This window comes from Balaenoptera physalus (assembly GCF_965194825.1).
Source record: "Balaenoptera physalus genome assembly, chromosome: 21".
Taxonomy (NCBI): domain Eukaryota; kingdom Metazoa; phylum Chordata; class Mammalia; order Artiodactyla; family Balaenopteridae; genus Balaenoptera; species Balaenoptera physalus.
Window position 1 is genome coordinate 34,365,768 of NC_138902.1, and position 13,885 is coordinate 34,379,652.

Sequence of the window (13,885 nt, forward strand, 5' to 3'; positions counted from 1 at the left end):
GAACATACAGGATTCCCATTCTGTTCTCAGATGTTCCCGACTTCTCACTGGTCTGTCTCATTTTAGCACTGTTATTCTAATTTGAGTATAAAAATACTTTGTTTAGGTCCTGAAACAGAACTTTTCCTGCAGACTAACAGGTGTGAACAGGGGCAAACAGCCCACATTCAAACACCCTTACTTAAATTGGTCTTTAAGCAAGATTCACTGTAATGGCTAGTCTATAGCCTGAAGAAGATATGGATTCATACTTGGCCAAGAGAGAGAAAGAGAAACCCATGCTGGCAGGAGACATCTTAATATACGATATTTTAAGCAAGTTCAGCGTACGCGAATCCAGATTGACGCAAGCGACGGACGTGAGCTCTGGCTTCCCACATACTCACACTCACGATAGACGCGCTGTTGAATTCCTCAAGCACAGAACATGTTTAGACGAGGATCCTTCACCTTGTCTTCGTGTCTCCCTAGGGTCCACGGTTGACATCAGGGGCTGTGAATTTCCAGAAAGAATATGCCGACCACCGTGCTCTGTGCTGCATCCCCGCCCCCCTGGGAGAAAGGTCCATCCCACTGTCCAAACTGATGATCAGGAAACTACGTGAAGCCACCTTCCTGGTGCGTGAAGTTTGTGTTGCGTCTGAATTCCATTTCAGTTAGTTTTCTAGAAACACAAACCAGGGGTAAGAGCACAGGCTTTACTGCTGTGTTTACCATACGTCCAGCCAGGGGCTCGTAACTTCTTAGAACCTTTGTCTTCTCATCTGTACACAGAGTTAGTAGGAGCTGCCTTATGAAGTTGGCAGGAGATTTAAATGAAACAACGGCTGGAGGGTCTTCATTCAGTGCCTGGCATACAGTCGGTATCAATACGTAGCAGCTGTTTCTCTTCATACTGTTCTCCTCCGGACCTGCAGTCCTGCAATTCACGATTATCCTCATGAGCCCACCAGTTTCTCCCTTATTTAGATGTTTTCACCCTTTCAACACATACGTGGGGTTCGTGTGCAGTGGGCCAGGCCCTGTGCTGGGTGTTCAGGGCAGGTGGGGCCTCTCCCCGACCCGCTGGGCTGTTCACTTTACTTCTTGAACAACCCCCGTCTCAGTAACTTCTTGTGCTGGATGATTAATGGCCCCAAAGGTGTCCACATCCTCGTCATCCACTACTGTGAATATGTTACCTTGTGTGGCAAAAGGTACTTTGCAGCTGCAACTAATTACAGATCGTGGGATGCGAATTTGATCCGGGGCCATCTGGCTGTCCTGTGTCATCACAGGGGCCCTTACAGGAGAGAGGCGGGAGGGTCTGGGCCAGAGAAGGAGACCTGATGACAGAGCAGGTCAGAGAGAGGTTGGAAGGTGCTGCCTGCCAGCCTTGACACGGATGGAGGTGCTACAGGCCCCTCTAGATGCTGGAAAGGCAAGGACGCGGATTCTCCCCAGACTCTCCAAGCAGAACCGGCCCTGCCGACATGTTGATTTCAGCCCGATGAGACCCGTGTTGGGTTTCTAACCTACAGAACTGCAAGGAATAGATTTGTCTTGTTTGAAGCCACTGAATTCATGGCAGTTTGTCTGAGCAGCCACAGGGAACCATGCAGTCCTGCAGACTAAAGCAAAAGTCCCGTTTCGTTAGGAATAGACACCACGTAGGGGCGGTCAGCGGGGCCACATTGGGCCGGTCCCCGGGGAGTCTGGGGAAGCCCCCGCCCCCATTGTGCACCGTTGCTGAGAACAGAAGCCCGCCAGGGTGGAGGGAGGCCTGCCACCAGGAAATGTTTTCCGAGGTGTCCTCCTTAGGCCCGGGTGCAGGAGTGAGTATGGGGGGCTGCTTTCACCTGCGGGTACAGGTGCACCGGGGGCGGCTCACTTGGTCTCTGCTAACGTGGGCCGTGGGCCGGGGTCTTTCCAGGCTTGGCAACGCTCCCTACCCTCCTGCCTTCTGCAGCGAGGCAGGGGGTGGGGGCCCCAGGGCAGCAGGGCACCCTGAGGGCATCCAGCCCCTCCCCCGGGCACACACAGCTCCCCTGGCCCTGCCCGTGTCCAGTGCCCGAGGACAAGGCCAGAACCCGGACGCAGGCTGAGGTCCCTGAGCCTGGAGGTGTGGTCAGGAAGCTCGCCCAGGCTCCTGACCCCCCAGCACCCCCCGCCTGCTGCGTTTCACCCGCAGGGAGACCCCGGGGGGCGAGGGCAGTAAAGCCGGGGAGCCGGTCAGATCTGTCCTTTTATGGACTCTCTCCAGTTCCTGGGGGGCCTGAGGACAGGCTGCCTGCTGTCTTGGGCAGGAGGAGCCGGGCGCAGGGGGAGGCCTTGCTCGGCAGCAGGACGGGAGGAGGGGTTCCTAGACGGGGCGTAAGGCCAGGCCTGCTGACTGGGGGCCGATTGGGGGAGCGGTGACAGCCGAGGGGCTAGACGCTCAGCAGCGTTCCCGTGAGGGTTTTCTCCAAACAAACCTGTCGGAAGTAAGCACATTCGCTGTTTCTCTCCAGTGATAAAAGCAAAACCACATACTTTCAGGGGGAGATAAGAAAAAGCACAGAGAACAAAATACTCAGGCAGAGATGGTCCTGTATGGTGTACGACCTTCAGCTCTTCTCTGAGGCTGAGCTGTGGCCTGGGTGTGTCCCCCCATCCGTACCCCAGTGCGATGGTGTCAGGAGGGGGGCGCTCAGGAAGGTGGTGAAGTCATGGGGGGGGCCCGTGATGGGATTTGTGTCCTCAGAGGGAGAGGAGGACACCCAGAGTGTGCTGGCTGCCTGCCGAGGGAGGACACAGGGAGAGGGTGCCGTCCAGACCTCCAGACCTCCAGGACCCTGGTCCTGGCCGCCAGAACCGTGAGAAGGAACGAAAAGAAACAGTCGTATTTTACCGCAGCCTGAGCCGACGAAGACAGGGTGTGATGTAAATACGCAGCTACAAACACGGATTAAAAAGTGTTGTCCACGCAGCACCTGTGTGCTGGGAGCTGGGTTTGCAGAGGAGACCTTGGTAGGGGGACGGACCCGGAACCAGAGAGCTTTGGGCCAGCGCACCAGTGCAGCAGTGAAGCTCTGAACAGAGATGTGGGCACAGAGCGAGTGGGAAGCCCCCAGAAGCGGCTTCACCGAGGGGGCAGGCCTTGAGCAGAGGTGGGAGAAGGGTAGCTGGGCCCTGGGGTGGTGGTCCCGCTGGGAGAAGTGGTGACTGCAGAAGGGCCATGAGGACTGGGAGATGCTTCCTGGGGGTGGAGGACAGGGGGTGGGGATGAGGGCGAGGCCGGCCCCCCCACCCCGAGAAGCCTCTTTTCTGTGTTGAAAGTTCAGATAAACAAACAAGGAGTTTATCTGATGGCTTCGAAAGCACCTGACAGGGCCTTGCTGGAAGCGGGCAGAGGCACGCACAGGATTACGGGTGGTTTCCAGGAAGAACAGGCCAGGCTGGGTGGCACTGTCACCTTCGGGGCGGCAGGAAAGGGTGGCCTTTATCTGTTTATCCAGGATGGTGAGGAAAGGAGCCATCCCTCATCCCCTCCCACCAACCGAGTCCTCTGCCCTTGTAGCCTCAGGCCTCGAGGCCACAGGACCCCCGGGGTGGGGGGAGACACAGCAGGAGATAGGCCATGGGCTCTGACGACTGAGGGAGCCCCAGCCCAGCCGGCCCTCCCTTCTCTCTGCCGCCTGGACCTCCTGCTGCAGAACAAACTGCTGGGTGGAGGTGGGGTGGCAGAGGGGAAGTGGCTGCTGGGACACACTCCTGGCGCCCGCAGCTGTCCCCGGTGGGGGGAGCCCATCCTCCCCCCCCAGAGCTGCCGGCCTGCTTCCCAGGAGGCTGAGAGCAGAAGCTGGGGGCCGAGGGAAACAGCAACTAATCCGTGTCCAGCACTCTTGTAAACACATCAAGGGCGTCCCGACCTCCTGGAAGAAGGCCTGGGGGTTTCAAAGAGAGAGGCCCTACAAGTTTGATGTTAGCGGTTTTCCAAAAGTGTTTTCCTGGCGCCCATTTGAATCCCAGATCGGCAGGAGAGAGAGGCCCGCCTGGCTGGCTGTTAGATTTCCACATAGATTTATTGGAAGTAGTTTAGAGCCCATTTTCAAACATTTTAACCGCCAACCCCCAGCTAATTTTTCACAGGTGCATTGCTTAATTCCACAATAAGACATTGTTTGGGAAGACAGGGAAATACCCACCCTGTGTGCTGTGGTCTTAGCAGGGGTGTGAAAGAGCATCAGCTTCCCAGGGACAATTGCCCGCTCACCATCACCAGGCGTCCTTGGAGCTGGGCTGCTGAGGTGGCATGTGGCCCACTGCCCGTTTGCCGACCCCCTGCCAGGACGAAAACTGAAAGCAGTGTGTGGAAACGTGTACAGCAGTTGGACAGAATGATTGTGTGTCTAACTGAACACTAAGAACATGGCTTTGCATTTTGCATGTCATTTAAGAAATTTTCTTTTTCTAGCAATTCATTTTTACTGTATTTTGGAAAGGTCAGTCTATAATAGATTGAAAACAGGAAAAAAATAACTGATTCATTACAACAGACAGTTTGAAAAGCAGTGCTTATATAGAGAAGACACAAAAGCTCTGTATTAGTTTCCCAAGGCTGCTGGAACAAAGGACCCCAAACAGGGGCTAAGACAACAGAAATGTATCCTCTCCCAGCCTGGGGCAGAAGTCTGAGGTCAAGGTGTCACAGGGCCACGCTCTCTCTAAAGGTCTAAGGGAGGGTCCTGCCTGCCTCTTCCAGGGGCTGGCGTTCGCTGGCATCCTTGGTGTCCCTGATCCCTTGGTTGTGGCCACACCACTCAGATCTGTCTTAGGCTTCACACGGCTTCCCTCTGCATGTGTCTGTTGTGTGCCTGAATCTCCTCTTTTTATAAGAACACTGGTCCTATTGAATCAGGACCCACCGTAAGGACCTCATTTTAACTTGGCTCCCTTCATAAAGTCCCCATCTGCAAATAAGGTCACGTTCTGAGGTCCTGGGGGTTAGGACTCCAACATTATTTTTTGGTGGGGGAGAGGGAAACAGTTCACATGTAAGAACCTTTAAATTGGGGTTAACCAGAATGTACTATCAGGTAGCGGTGCTTATTTAGTTTACACTTTGAAGGATTTACTAGTTAGGCCTTTACTATGTAAAGATGACTTGAAAAATTAAAACAGTTTTGCAGTCACTGTATTATCAGCGGGGCGCTCAGTAACACGGTGCATACCTTCCGATTTGGATTTCTGTCCTGTGTAACCTTGCAGGTCATCAAAGCCATCACTCATATTCCTTACTAGGTGACAGCAATGTGATTGAGAACAGACTTACTTGACGACAAGACCTACCCCGGTTCTGGGGACCCCCTTTCCGGCATAACAGCAACGGCCCGTGTCCTGGGGTCCTCCAGCCCCACCAGCCTCAGCACCAGGTTTGCAGGCTGTGCTGGCCGTTCGGCCGGAGCATCTTTTGTCCCACTCTGTCTCCTACTAGAGTTACGGGCAAGCATCATGACATCCCTGTATGGAGACTTCCTCCAGGCTCACAGTCTGAAGTGGGAATCTTGAGCCGAATGACATCTAGGCAAGACTCCTGTCAAGAAGCATAAGCAGCACCCCTCCCCCCAAGGGCAGTGTAAGCTTGCAGGTTCACCTTTAACTCACAGCACAAAGCGTCTTTGGGTTCGGGGCGGAAGTCAGTGTGGTGAAAGGAAGCAACGAGATGCACTGGGACACCAATTTTATTTTTGACACACGGATTCCTGGTACAAGGAGTAGGGTTCTTGTGCCCATAAGCCTTCTGGATTTGCTCTCTGAAGCGTGGAGTCATTCATCCATTGGGAAGGGCAGTGTTTCACTGTGAGTATAAGCAAGGGCTTTGGGGTTGGGCTAGAATTCCTGCTCCACCTCACACAAAATGGAAGAGTTACATTACACCCTTTGAGAGTTAAATCTCCTCAGCTGTCAAATGGGAGAAGGCCCCTCCTCCTGGGGTCCTGCATGTGCGTGTGTGTGTGTGTGTGTGTGTGTATGTGTGGGTGGGTCTACACCTAGTATTTTGCAGAACTCTGCCTACACTTACCTATAGATACACTATATAGAGACTTATGTGAAGTCATATTTAATTGCAGATAACTTGTTCTAACGTTATAAATGCATACCTTGAAAATACTTTAAAATAACTATCAATTTTTTGTTTCTTTTCCAAAAGAAGATTTACTAGGATCGATACTAATAAACTTATTGGCCATTTAATGATGGTAACATTGGCTCATTGACGAGAATTTGTCGCCTCCTGGCAGCTTGCAGTCTGCTGAGGGAAAGCGCGTGCAGGACCGCCTGAGTACGCAGACCGCGGTGCAGCGCAATAGGGAGCGGCACTCAGCCCGACGAGGCATCACTTGATCACTGATTCGGCAGTGACTGAGGATGACTTCGCCCCATCACAGTGCTGGCCATTGCAGGAGGCTAAAGAGACAGGCCTCTGTTGTCCTGTTCCAATCAGGATAACTAAGGCATCAGCTTGGACCAGGGACTGTGTATGATACGAAATGTTTGCAGTGACACGACCGGTGCACGGTCCCATCTATGTGCACCGTTAACAGTCAGGAGTCAGTGATGTTCCAGAGAGCTGGGCAGCATCCTCTATTCTGAGCACAGGGTTCTCAGGCACCGGCTTATAAGATACTTGGAAACACTCAGACATGAGAAAAAGAGCTTCCAGTATTTCAGGAGTAGCTTACGAAAGGATGCAGACGCACCCAGAGTTCATCAGAGCTGAAGAGAGTAGTCAGGCTGGGCTTGGGTGAATATAGGGGGACACTGGGGGGAAGAGGGCTTTCCTTTTGTACAAAATGGATAGAATGAACCAGGGAATGCGGTTTCCACGACAACACACAGATGTTCTAATTAATTTTTCATGCCAAGAGACTCAAAGTGCTTTGTAGCAGTTGGATCAATTCCTGACAGCTACTGGAATTTAATTGCTTTTTTTTTTTTCCCTTTTGGAAGGCTGAGTGGGGGTGGTGCATGAACTCTTATGAGCTGTTAAAACTTTGGGGAAATGATCTGTTATCTGGCACTAGCACACGTAGGAAAACACCATCCAGGGTCCTAACGGGGCTCAGAACAAGCAGCTGTGACTTATCAGCCATCCCCCTTGTGCGCACGATGCGAACTCTATGGGGGAGCACACAACTGGGGAGGTAAAAATATTTGCTGGAGATCACCCAGGGGGGCGGTGACAGAATTAGAAGCGACAAGTTGAGTGGTGCTCCCCCAAGATTAAGACCCGAGGCGCGAAGTGCATCGTGCCCATCATCTCGGTCTGTCCCGTGGGGAGGGCAGCCACACCCCCACTTTACACAGAAGGACAGTGGGCACAGTGTCTTGTCCAAAATGCACAGGGCTTGGAGTGGTGAAACTGGTGTTGGAAATCCAGCCGGCCAAATTCCAAAGGCTTGTTCTCTCCACTGCTCCAGGCAGCTTCCAAATGTGGTTCAGAGTCCCCCAAACCTGGAACCCGGGTCCCCGGACTCTGCGTTCAGGGGCCTGTAAACCATCACGCCCAGGATGATTCCATGAGCTTCGGTTCTATTTTTTGGGCACAGTTTTGCGTGGCGATATGTTTGCACGCTTCAAGTCTACCGTGCACGAGCAGACTCTCCCTGAGCTGCGGAGGATTTAAACAGTAAAATAGTTTTCTTGAAATACTCTTGAAATGGATGTTTTTAAAAAATATTTAAGATAGCTAGTCCTTCTTCTTGACATTTTTATACCCCAGCTTCAATTTCAGGAAATCTAGAGGTCCCTGGCATTTGAATGAACTCCTAATTAAATGTCATGTTCCTCTGCAATTTCCATTGACCATATTGGGGCCAGAGTGCAGTTTTAAAAATAAAACATCTAAAGTCTGAAAATAAATGGGGTTCCCCACACTCCTCTACTAGATGGTGTAGAGGTTGCATGGATGTTTTAAGTTAATTCATTTACTTTTTTCATTCCTTCAATAAATATTTATTGAGAACCTAGTATATGCCAAGCACTGTAAAATCCAGTGGGAAGAGAAGTTAAATATGACTTATTAGCAGATCTCTGGAAGCTGGCAGAGTGGTGGAGAGGACAGACCAGGACCTCTGTGGGGACAGCACCTGTGACTGGGGAAAGCTGGGTGGTCACTGGAGGCTTATCCACAAAGGTGGGCGGGGAGGCCAGATGAAGCCCTGATGCTGTGGGTCAGCGCAATGTATCTCTTGAAAAGATGGCAGGGGTGCTGGGGAAATGCATTTAAACTCCCCTCCAGACATCTTTAAATCATGGTGTAGGGTAAGCTGGTTACATGCGGTCTCCATGTAAAAAGGTAAACAGAGATGCATTGAAAATATCCCAGTAGATTCTAAAATATTTCTGACATACAATGGGTAAAATTAAAATGGCACATGATGGCAATTATTTCAGCTTCCAAAAGGTCTGCTTCCGCTAGAGTTAACTGATGTATTTTTTTAAACTTTATTTATTTATTTGGCCACCCAGCATGTGGGATCTTCATTCCCCCATCAGGGATGGAACCCGTGCCCTCTGCATTGGAAGGGCGGAGTCTTAACCACTGGACTGCCAGGGAAGTCCCTAACTGATCATTTAAAAAAGTTATTTCCCAATAGTTTGCTCAGTTTCTGCTTCCTTTAACCCAAATCTTGATGTATTCTACTTAGCAAGTAAACAAAGATGTTTTTTAAGGATGTTCTCACGGTATTAACTCTGGTACTGAAAACCGAAGGGCCCATAACATTTAACTGGCAGAGACTGTTGAAGGCAAAGTTTTTAAAAAGAAAAGGAAGTAAAGGCTCAGGCTCTCTGTGCTTATGGAAATTTAATCATTTTTTCACGAAACCTTTAAAAATAGCATTTACCGTCAGGGGTCCAGTCTTAACTAGAGCTGACCCGGCAGGAAGCAGCTGTGCGCAGGAACAGAAAGCAGCCCAGGTCGGAGGGCACTTCGTCCCTCTCCGCTCTCAGGTCTTTGGGGATCTTGCTTCTCACCGTGGCTCGAGGTTCGGGCGGTCCCTCGTCGCCCTGCGCCCGGATCCCGCTGCAGGGAGCTGGTGGGGGCCACGTCTCCAGATACAAGAACAAGTTTCAGCGCTTCCTCTACTTGGGTGTTCTGAATGTTTTCCTTTTTATTCTGGAGTCTGTAAGGATGTAGGCAGTTTTCTTAACCACTAAATATTTCAACAATGCATCGTCCCTAATTTTCCAAATCGTAAACACTAAATTACGTTATTTCATGGCTTTTTTTTTGAGGGGGGGGACTAAGACACAAAAGAGAGCTGGCAAAGCCTAGAGCGCTGGCAGTAACCTGTTCCTCGCTCCTTGTTGGGGGGAGTTGCTGGGTTAAAGCTCAGCATCTACGAGGTGCCGCAGGGTCCAGCGCCAGCCCGCGCCCCTCCCGTGCGCGCAGGGATGCGCCTGCGGTGGGCGCCGCTCCCCCGCCTCGAGCCGGGTGTCCGCGGGACCTCCCTGCGCCTGGAAAGGGTTAAGCGAGCGGAGGGCGCGGGGCGGGCTGACCTGGACTCGGGGCCGCGCCGGCGCGCTCCAGCCCGGAGCCTGCGCGCCCTGCCGGGGGCTGCGGCCGCCCTCCCGCCCACGTCCCCGCGTCCCCGCCTCGGCGCGCTGCTCGGAGCGGCGGGGCTCCCGGCGCGGCCTCCACGGACGCGGTGAGTGCTGGGCCCGCTGCCGCCAAGGCGGGCCAGGGTCACAGGGGGCACTCGTCGGGCCGGGCCTGGCCGCGCGGGAAGATGCTCGGGAACCCGCGGGCGCTCGCACAGGTGCGCGGAACGCGGCCGTCCCCGCCTCCGGGCGTTCTCACAGGTGCGCGGGAAGAGCCCCGCGCATGCGCGTCGGAGACCCCGGCGAGGGTTCCGGGTCCCGGGCTCGGGTGGGCGCCGGGGTGGAGGGCGAGGCGCAGAGCTGAGAGGTAGGGGTGGGCCCCGAGCGGGGGAGGCAGCGGCGAGACGCCCCAGCAGGCGGAGGATAAGCGGGCGGGGGTCCCGGGGTGGGTGGCTGGGCGCTGGTCGGGACGGGGGTGGCCGCCGGGGCGTGGGGCGGCGGCCGGGGGTGGCCCCGCTCGCTGCGGGGGTGTGGGGAACGGGGTGGGCGGACCTCCGTCCGGCTCCCGGGCGCCGCGCGGAGGAGGGGGCCGCGGCGCGGGGACTCCCTAGGGCGCTCCTGCCGGAAGCGGGTGACGGCCAGCCCCCGCGCTGCGCCCGCGGTGACCGCCTCCGAGGACCCAGCCCCGGGGGCGGCGTGGCCACTGTCCTTTCCGCCGCCAGTCGCGCCTCCGCGCGCCCAGCCCAGCCGGAGCCAACCCCAGGGCGGAGCGGCCCGAAGCCCAGCGGGGAGGAGCCGCACCCAGCGCCCGCGCCCGCGCCCCGCGGCCCAGGCTGAGCGCTCCTTGGGCAGGCGGCCCGGGCTCGCGGCCACGCAGTAGGATGGCGGGCTCGGCCGCTTCCCCCTTCCGAGGGGTGCCTGGGCTCGGTGCCGGGCTGCCCGGGCCTGCCTCTCGGACGGTCATGGCCGGGCCGCGCTGCCTCTGGAGCGTCCATCCCGCGGGGCCACAGGACGCGGGTGGGAGGTCCCTCCCGGACCTGGTCCCCGGGGGAGGGGAGGAAGATGCGGAGGCACTTCTCGCTTTCTCCTTCGATGCCCGCCGGCCGGGACCCCCGCGACCCCCAGGGCCCCCTGCTTATGCTGCCGGGATTGTGGGGTGCTGGGGGCTGGTGCACAGCGCGTGCTTTCTTTTCACGGAGCCTTTGCCCCACTGACCGACCAGACAGCCCACCAGCAGTGCTTGTCGCTCAGGTTTGAACGTGCCTGACAGCATGATGGCGCGGGGGCGAGGGGGTACGAAAAGGAGCAACATTTAAATAAAGACTGCGTGGAACCGGCTGACACGGCCGGAGGGGAGGTTACATGCATTTCCGCGGCAAGCCTCCCACCCCCGACCCGCGCTCGTGCTGGGGGACCCCAGCCTCCCGCGGGGGGCTGCGCCTGTAACGTTAAAGAAGGAAGGTTTTTAAAAATTCTACCAGTTCTTCGGTTCCTACAGAACCACATCTTCTGTCTCCACCCACCCTCACATCTATTCTAAGGGAAAGAAAAAAAAACAAATCAATGTAATAAGCTTTATTTCGCTCAAAGCACTGAAGGCGCTTTACGGCCAGGTTTTTAAGCCCCTGCGCTGCTCTCAGCGGAGGGGCCAGTTCACTGTGTGCCTGGCCTGTTGTCGCCTCCCTCCGGTCCTCATCTACCAGCAGTTACGCAGCCTCTAATTAGGACCCGTAATGGATGCCCGTGTTGCCCTTTGGCCTTTTATCCCCAGCTAATGGGGTCCTATTGTTGGAATCCTCCTCTGTCCCCACCCATGAAATGCAGAAGGGAGCTCTCCATCGCAGTCAGATTGGTCCAGGGACAGCCCAGGGAATGCACATTTCTGGTAACTGGCGTTACAACTCTCCCTTTGCGGCCTAACAAAGCAAAATTTTAAAGAAAGAAAGTCTTTCCAGCTTTTAATGTCAATTGCACAGGCATTGCTGATAATATAATTAGGACACAATGAAAATAGCTCAAAGATTTTGCTTACAGGATTTAAGGCAGTCTTGGGCTTGGGAGGAGGGGAGAAAACAGTTAAGTGCCCATCCTAGATCAGGACTGAGCTGTTGGGGAAGCCTGGCTTTGTGTGGTCATCTTGCTGTCCTAGTGTCTGCGCATTCCTTAGGGTGGCCCCTCCTTCACCTGCAGAGGACTTTGCCTGCTGCCGGCTCCAGCCCTGGCAGAACAGAAAGATCTGGAACCTCATCTCTGAACATCTTTCCTGGCAGTCGCCAGCGCTTGATTTCATTTCCATATGTTCTGATACAAGTAGCCACATTGGCAGCGGGAAGGCAGGAGGCCTCTTTTTAGTCCACTTTTGTCCCTGTACTCAAACTGGGGGGCCCTCTGTGCTGTGGGGCCTCCATCTGGGATCCTATTTCAGTTTTTTTCTAAACGCCGACAGCATAAATTGTCCATAATCATAGCTCTGCAGTGAAGCTGGAATTACTTAGGCAGCTGTAATGCCCCTCGGCCTCCCTACCTCCAAGGCTTCGTGACCCAGGAGGACAGATGTGGGGTTGGCCTCAGAGGTGCCCCAAGAGGCCGTCAGCGTGCAGACCAGAAACCAGCCCCGTCATTTTGCACATCCTCCCCTGGTGACTCAGGGCAAATCTGCTTTTCTCAGGAGTTCAAGGGATTAGTGTCTCCACTGTGGCCTTGATTTCGGTTTTTCTCTTGAATTTATTGTAATTATGCTAAAAGTATAGTGTTGGCACCTGCACCTCTTTGGGACATAGTTAACAATGAGCAATGACTTTTGGAATACAGCAGAAACTGCCAGGAGCTTGCCTTTTGCCAACAACCCAACTCCTGCTAGAACGAATATTAAACAGTGCCTTGGAAATTGAAGCCATTGCAGGTCTTCTGCAATATTTGACCGATTAAAAGCCAGTTTCTTTCTTTCACAAACATTTATCGAATGTCTACCCCAGGTCAGGCACAGTTCTAGGTGCTGGGAATGCCATGGTATCTAAAACAGGCACTGGTCCTCACCCCCCACTCCCTGCAGCTTAGGTTCCAGTAAGGTGAAAGGCATTAAAAATATAATCATGTTAACTCATGTGTAATAACAAGCAGACAAGTGGCCTGAAGGAAAGGAATAAACCCCTATGAAAGCACCTGATGAAGGGATTTTGAGTTGGGGTCTGAAGGATGAGGAGGCCTGGCAAAGGAGGACGGCAGGGGACGTCCCAGGGGAGATGGTGCTCAGAGGAGCCCGGCACAGTAGAGGCCGGAAGGAAGGCCGGGAGGGGCACCTAGACCATGTCATAGATTTGTAACTTAGTGTAATTTTTATTCCTAATTAATTGTGGCATTTCCTCTATGTAAATTGATGGAGCTTTGCTCTCTAGGCCTTGATGGAGTAGGACGTGGGTTAATTTTACAGAACTGAGATGCACTGAATCACAAAGGGCTCCCCATTCCGTGGGATGTTGCGGACAGAACGTCTTGTTAGCCGGTAACCACCGTGCTGCTGTTGGATGCTGTTAGCACCGTTGCCTGGAAAGTCTTGGTCATGAGGACCTTGGTACAGCTGCCAAGTCTGCTGCCTTTGTCTGAGCCACCGTCACCTCCCGCCCCCACTGCAGTGGTTCCAGGTGGGCTTCACACAGCTGCCCTTCCCCCTTGATCGGTTCCTCATACAGTCGTCAGGGTGGTCATTTAAAGACACAGATATTATGATGTTGGACGGCCAGTAGCTTCCCAGTGCCCTGGGCTGTAGTCCACAGCACGGGTAACAGGACGCTCATTCCAGGTGGCATGGTTGTCTAATGACCAACCCCACAAACTTAGTGCCTGCCGTGGACTAAACGTCTGTCTTCTCCAAATTCACATGTTGAACCTTAATCCCCTGGTGATGGTATTAGGAAGGGGGGGCTTTGGGAGGTGATGAGGCATGAGGGTGGAACCCCATGATGGTATCAGTGCCCTCATAACACAGACTCCCGAGAGCTCCCTCTCCCCTTCCTCCACGTGAGGACACAGGGAGAAGATGCTGTCTATGAACCAGGAAGCAAGTCTTATCAGACACTGCGGGGAGTGAACTATTTATTCCAAGTCTACTGATGTGAATATTAATCCCATCTAAAAATACCTTCACAGCAACGTCTAGGCTGGTATTTGACCAAACACCTGGGTCCTGTGGCCCAACCAAGCTGACACATAAAATTAACCATCGCAACTGTCCTGTTCAGACGGGAATGGAGGCACACGGTGACCTCTGGCCCGTGACAGCCCTGCAGAGCAGTCAGGCACGAGTTGGCTGGGTTCCTAT

At 54.0% G+C, this 13,885-nt stretch overlaps 1 protein-coding gene across 4 annotated transcripts in view; it reads left to right on the forward strand.

Moving 5' to 3' along the window:
* KBTBD11 (kelch repeat and BTB domain containing 11) overlaps positions 1 to 13,885 on the forward strand; it is a 37,946-nt gene that overhangs the window by 2,926 nt on the left and 21,135 nt on the right. Inside the window, exons 2-3 of one of the 4 annotated variants that reach the window (XM_082443978.1) lie at positions 472 to 618; positions 5,230 to 9,674. The gene's annotated coding sequence lies outside the window, so the exon portion shown is untranslated. The other 3 variants (XM_082443980.1, XM_082443981.1, XM_082443979.1) reach the window with 3 other exon arrangements.